This window comes from Bactrocera latifrons, unplaced genomic scaffold (genome assembly GCF_001853355.1).
Source record: "Bactrocera latifrons isolate USDA-ARS-PBARC rearing strain unplaced genomic scaffold, ASM185335v1 scaffold_96, whole genome shotgun sequence".
In the NCBI taxonomy this organism is placed as follows: domain Eukaryota; kingdom Metazoa; phylum Arthropoda; class Insecta; order Diptera; family Tephritidae; genus Bactrocera; species Bactrocera latifrons.
The window spans coordinates 750,740-758,100 of NW_017537667.1; the positions used below are offsets into that span (position 1 = coordinate 750,740).

Below are 7,361 nucleotides of genomic sequence, written 5' to 3' on the forward strand. Positions count from 1 at the left end.
ACTGAGCATCTTTCTCTTTGACACCATGTCTGATATCCCACGTGATCTGTCAAATACTAATGCATGAAAATCCTAACCTCAAAAAAATCACCCGATATATTGAAAGTGGAAAAAAGTCAAAGCAACATATTGATGTGCTCACTTCCCACTCCGCAACAACGAACACTGCACTCTGATAGCAATCATTTGCAATAAGGTAATTTGGTGCATGCAACAAGCAAGCGCATCTCAACCAGCACGTCAATATGGTATACGCTGGAAACTAGCAACAAGCTGTGTTGTACATGGTAGCGCGTTTGAGACGAGCAAAAGAAATTATTTACCAAGCAACAGGCTAATAAACTGTTAGTTGTAATAGGCTATTGTGGGGCATGCAAAACAAAAACCAACAATGGAGATAAAAAAAACTTGGGGGCAGAAGCTCCTGCATTGACGTTTATAACGGCACTTGAGGTTAAAATGCTCACGTTACTGCCGATAGCCACAGGATGTGTGGCGCGTGGAAGCCGACTGCCTGCTGACGAGCGCATCAAGCAGCTCTTTGCTGTTAAATGTTGCAGTAAAACAAAAGTATGTACGCAAGTATGTATGTATATCTCACATAGATACATATAATATATACATATATTGGTAATGTGAAAAACGTGCAAGTGGCATCGACTTAAAATTTGGTACTGTTTGGTCATAGTATTAATATACTCACATACCTGTACAAGCTTGGACGCGCAGATAGAGCTAATTCGGAATCGTGTGTGTCAAAGTAATTGACGATAAAATGCTGTTATTAATTTTTTAGTGAAAATAAACGATATATGAAACTGTGCAAACTGTCAACATAAAAACGTAAGCACGAATTGCAGCACTTCGAATACTGCCTGAATGTCACACGGATATGCGAGTCCGCAATGCGTTTATAATACTGTGCGCTATGTGCACTAGCCGCTGTTGTTCATTGAACTTTTGGTCTATTATTTTAGGCGATGCTAAATTCAGCTAAGAATCTGCCTAAAACAGCAAGTATTTTAAAATAAAAAGGGATAAGAAGCAAATTTTAACTCATTTTAGCTCGATCACTCGAAAATCGAGCACTGATATTCGCAACATGCGCTGTCACTGAGCACAATTCAACTCAGTTTGAAATCGCATCACATAGCAACACCCAGTCAACTGTTTGTCAGCTGATAGCAGCTGATTGCACCATTGGCTACGCTTGGATTTTGCATCAAAAAAAAGGTTAACAGGTAAACGCCGGTAAATGAGGTAAAATATCAGGTAACTCGATACAGCTGTATTGTGGACGCAATCTCACAAGATAAACGAGCAGTAAAAATAAAAGAAGAAAATCGAAGATTAGGAATATAAAACAATAAATCTTATAAAAAGTAAAGGACAACCCCCGCTGCAAACAGCTGGCTGCGATGGCAGCGCTAAGGAATTTCTTGTATGTACGTCTCACCTGAAACGCTATGAAATATCAAGGCAGCTGGTCTTTTGCGCCCACTTGCTCGCCAATTACGCACAGCACGTTTTGACCCACCGTCGCTGTATGTACGTGTTGCAAGCAGTTCAAAGCGAATAGTTACAATTACGAAGGTGAACTGAGTCAAACTATGAATATACATACTTACGTACGTACGGGCATATAATTGTGAGAACGCTCACTTAGGTGTTGCATACACCGCAAAAATATACATACATATAAAAGTATATATATACATATGAGACACTTAGTAGTTGGCTGACTTTAGACACAGGCACGTAGAGGTCAGTAAAAATCGGTGGTAATTGGTGGCAAGACTAATGAGAGCCAACGATTAATGTAGTATGCAACGTGGTATATAATAAGAGAGGCAAGTTATAAGAAATATAAAAACGTGATATATATTTTAGTGGTAACGTGCATTAATTTATGGAATTAAGGACAAATTTAAAATTATGCCTTCATGCCTGAACGCACATTAGCAATAAAATTTTTGTAATACAGCTGCAAGCAACGGTAAAATGACGTAATTTTAGGAGAATCAACAATATAAAATTTTACTATTCTGCTGTCCAAATATAGCTTTTTCAAATAAAAAATAGTCACGCTTCAGTAGAAGGACTGAAATTGCTTATATTTTAAAGTGTATAATTTTTTAATTATTTCAATAATTAATGACATCAATTTATGTACGTGCAACACTTAAACTTATTGCTCATTTTCCCACCGGGTTATTTGCATTTTCATGTCTATACCTTATTTACGTTTCTTCCACCGGGTGCGCGAAACGCAGCTTAGAATCTTTAATGGAAACCGGTTTACATTGTATTTTGCTTGAAAGCGAAAACGATTGGTTGCGTATGATGGGAAATCTGTTAACCGAAATCGAAATGTTCATATTGGCACAAGATAAATATTGAAATTAGGCAATGAATTCACAAGCAAAGGTGGCTAACGACTGATTAAGGCGGAGAAGTGTTTGAACACAACAAAAAACTAACAAAAGACGAGTACAACAAAGCGTATTATGTGAAGGCGGCATTTTAAGAAACAAAAATTAATGATTTGAAGTATTTGTTCAATTTTGTTTAAACTCAATTAAGGGGCTGTGAGCTTTAAAATGTTCGCAAGCAAAGTGAGATGATATAATATTGGTATGCGAATACATGAATGGTAGAAAATTGCTACATATGTATACATTTTTGAAATATATTCACAAAAGTTGCCACGCTTTTTTCGGTTTTCAAAAAAAAAAATCCAAATTTATGTCTACGTAAAAATTAAATGATAACTAACAACATTTTTATTAGGAAACGATGGCTTTATCAACTTATGATAAATAAAGGGTGGCCAAAAATAACGCAAGATTGGAATTAAAAATAAATTAATTAAAATTTTAAACATGTTTAAAATAGTACCCAAAATTATTACTTTTTACATACAGTTGATTACATATAATATCATGCCACAGTCCTTAACCTCAGGAATGTTAAAATGCTATGTAATGTTACAATCAACAACTGTTTAAAATAACAGCTGCACCAATTAAGACTTCGTAGAAATTGATGCGCGTAATTTATGCAAAAATATGCGTACATTAAAAAAATTTTCAATGTAAAAATTAAAAAGTAGAAAAATGGAAATCTATACGGATTAGTATGTATAAATATAACATATCATAAAGATAAATCGATAATTTACAACAAAACAAACTAAAACTTTAAAGACAAAATAATTGTTTGATAAAATTGCTATAAGTGGTGAAATAAAAATATTAATTTAATAATTAGGGAAGTACCGTCTGATGATTCAAGCTTTTATTTCGAGGTCACGAGTGCTTGTCAGTCATAAACTGTAAAAAAAATTACTAAGAATGATGAAATTATTAACCACTAATGAAATGCAATATCGTTGCACTGGTACGAATATTCTTTATTATTTAATACCAACGGAAAACCCCAAAAAATATTGGCTTCAATGATAACGTTTGTCATATGAGAAGTACAGGAATTCAATAATAACAACAGAGAACACGTACATATAAAATTAACATTGCAACAGTGCAAGCGCACTCAACCCGATGAGCATTCCGCGAGTAATGCAAGCGACTACTCAATTGAAAGCGGTGGACGCCGCAAAGCATTGCAAGTTGATTGATTGCTGAGCAAATTAATGGCAATTTTTTCCGTGCCCCCACTGAGCCATTAAACAAATGAAGTCATAGAGCTTTAGGCGCCTCAAACTAATGAATAAGCAGGTAACAAACAGTAAGGTACTCAACGTTGTGTACAAAACAAACTTAGAAACCAAACACAACAACAGAAAAACTTACTAATAGAAAGGAAAACAAATAAATAAAATAAACCTAAACAACAGCAATGTGAAAAATGGGTTAAAGTAAACCGTGAGAAGATAAGAATCTACAACGATTGAGTAAACGTAACGAAATGTTTTGGTGTAATCGCGGAAGGAAGCACGAAAAAAAAGAGGGCAGACGACTGGGTTGGTTGTCTTAACGGCAAAATTATGGAGTTTGTTGTGGAGGTAACCAAGGTGATAGCAATAAAAACATGTTGAAAACTAATGGAACGCTTGTAAAAGGAAAATTGAAGATATTTGATGAGTAGGGCTGATTTTCGGCTTGATAGTAAATTGTGATGTGTACATATGTAAATGAGTGGGCAGATAGTTGGTGTCTATGATTACTATGTAAAAATATAAAACTGAATAAATGCAAACCGAAGAAATCATCGAGTGACAAATTATCGCAAGCAAAATATATATGTCAAAGATAAATTAATATAAACCATAATAAAAGGTTTGTTTATTGCGCTGGATTTTACACTAAAAAATTTTTCATAGTTTTTATTCACAACCATGAAGAAATAACTGCAGTAAACGAAAATAGTAGTGAGATTAGGTATAATTTTTTCGATTAACCACAAATAGTAGTGAAGTTAGGTATACTTTTTTCGATTAACCACAATTGTACTAAAAAAAAAAACAAAAAATAATAACAAAAAAAGATTAAAAATGTAAGTAATTTATCTGCACAAACTTGTGTGAAATCAAATGTAAACATTAAGCATATTAAACACAGCTTTGACAAGTTTATGAAAACAAATCTTAAAAAAATAATAATAAATTATTCATTCAGTAATTACTTGAAAAAATTAAGCACAAAAAATTGCAAAAATCAGTGAGACAATAGGTAACTTATGCACCAGTTATTTCAGTCACAAAATCGTCTCTTTCAGTCAATAAACGGTGAGACCGTCAATTCGTACGTGAAGTGCCAATGAGTGGCTAGCGAGAATGCTCACACACAATAGACTCTTGAAAATTGAAGTGCATAAGTGCGGAAAGGTGCATGGTTAAATTAAGTGTGCACAAGTGGCAAAGGTGCCACATCGTTGCACTTGCGGCTTTGGATTTTCTTGCAATTACAAGAATAATACCCACAACAAATCGCTTAAATATGATTTTAAAAAAATCCTCTGAAGTGTAAAAATGGAGTGTGCTCAACAACTGGTACTCGAGATGAGTCAAGTAAAGAGAGATAAGCATGAAATGTGCATTAGCTTTGACTACTTAATCATTTCACCAGGTGTGTACTCGCTGTAATGACAACAATAGCGAGCGAATGTGGTAGTGAGCGCTTAAAAGCCAAAAGCAATACACAACAGCTGATTGAGTATTATATTGCATTGGGAAAAAAATGTTTAATGAGAAAGAAAGCCAACAAATTCACACAAAAATAGAATGCCAAGCGAATAGCCGGTTTCATGCACGATGTTGCAAATTGCAATTGCACATTTCTCTGAATTATCGATACATGTGTGCTAAAAATCTATGTATGTATAGGTGTGTGCACAAATGTTCCCTCCAATTGAAGTTCATTGAGAGCGCGCTGCTTTGTCGAGGTGCGGCACAACAATCGTGACAATTTTTCCACACAGAGCTGCTGACACTGGCATTTTACAGCAAAGCGTTGATGCTGCACAATTGCCATTAGAGCGCGAACCAATGAATTCACATGCAGCTGAGCTAGTGAGGCCGCACCATATACATATGTATGTACGTAAGTGTGGATTTTTGGATGTGTGTTGCAAAGCAAAACCAGAATTTATTCCCATGCTTAAGTGACGTATGACGTCAGGTAGACAGGCGGCGTTTGGCCGGGCAGCCAACTGTAGCGCCGGCGAAGACAATTGAAAAGGTAAAGCGAACAACAGTAAACCAGAAAATATATGTATATACTTGAAGCCAGAAAAAACGTTAAAGCGTTGCGTGCGCCGATTGAAGTATGGGCAAGCAGTTTTCAGGCTTTTTGCTGCTTGCCGCCAAACAAGCTTTGCTGTAGCGCGTTGCGAAGATCAGCACATGACAAACAAACTAAGAAAAAACTTCACAGGAAAACAACAACAACACAACAAACGGTAATTTTTTTATCTGTTAATGCAATTGTAAACGCGTAGTAACAATAAACCCACACATACACACACACAGTTACATATGTATGTAGATGAGTATGTATTATAACAATTAAGCCCGCTAAGGGAGCGGCGGGTCGAGCCTACTGGGCGTATGAGTTATGCGTCAGCCATGCAAGCGGGCACACGTGATTACGACCCCTGCTAGAGTATCTGTGCGTATGTTTACGGTTTTTTGTTTGGATTACATATTGTTATTGTTTTAGTAGTTGAAGTGCTTTTGAGTTAAGGCCGCAAATGAGTACGACAAACAAGACAAAGGCGAATGTGCAAAGAAAGCATAAAATAGAAGTGCATAATTTACCGATAAAAGATGCATATAAATTTAATAATAATAATAAATAAAACATTAATTTCGATGAATGAGAGAAAAATCATGATTATAAATTTTCACAGGAAAAGCACGTAAAATTTAATTGAATGAAAGCTTGAACAACATTTTCTCAATAATATTTCATTTGGTTTTTAACAACAAACAAAAACAGAAGAAAAAAGAAAAAATTATATACTACATGCTAAGACAACTGAAGTGGCACATACAATCATACAAAGTACCTATGTACATACATACATACGAGTATGTAGATTTGTATGGTATGTATATAGAGCTGGAGAGTTTGAAGGCAGTGTCGATAAAATTGTAGGTATAGCTGTAAGTGTGGGTGTAGCTATAGCAGGCAGCTGTGAAAAGTACACAAATGTTTTGAATTTTTAATTTGAAATCGTGTATATTGATGGAAAATTCACACAGTCACATACATATGTATATACTGTTGTATACTCATATATGTTTAAAAATACACTATAATGCAAATGCTGGGAATTTTTTTTATTATTGCATATAAATAATAATAATAAATGCATAAAAATAAGTATCAACATTTAAACGGATTTAATTAGCTTTCAGTTTCGAGCATTGCGAAGCAGCAACAATTTAATGACATTATTTTATAGCCGCCGCACTATTGAGATACTTATAGGATGAAAGTGCCTCACATGCATGTATAGAAGTATATAATTTGCTCGCATAAGCTTCATTAAAAGATAATTTTTCGAGTAAATTTCAAAAACATAAAATTGCTTAAATAGTTTATGAAAAAAAAAACATTTAAGAAATGTAACAAAGTTTTCAAATTACAGATTCTCTCATAATGTGTATAATTAATTATAACTTGATTTATGTGTTTATGCGCTAATGTGCAACATGTAGGTACTTGAGCATAGACTCGGCTAATGTATCATGAAGGACGTTAGAGCAAAATTGTTGAAAAATACATTTTTACAACAAAAAATTAAAGTTCAATACAAAATATTTGTTTAAGAATATTTCATGGTTGATTGATTTGAGTACGGCTTTGCAATCTCTTCATTTCATATAATATATATAT

General features: G+C 34.4%; 1 protein-coding gene across 2 annotated transcripts in view; it reads right to left on the reverse strand.

The window, feature by feature from the left end:
• LOC108977864 (protein neuralized) overlaps positions 1-7,361 on the reverse strand; it is a 39,325-nt gene that overhangs the window by 18,311 nt on the left and 13,653 nt on the right. The window lies entirely within an intron of this gene.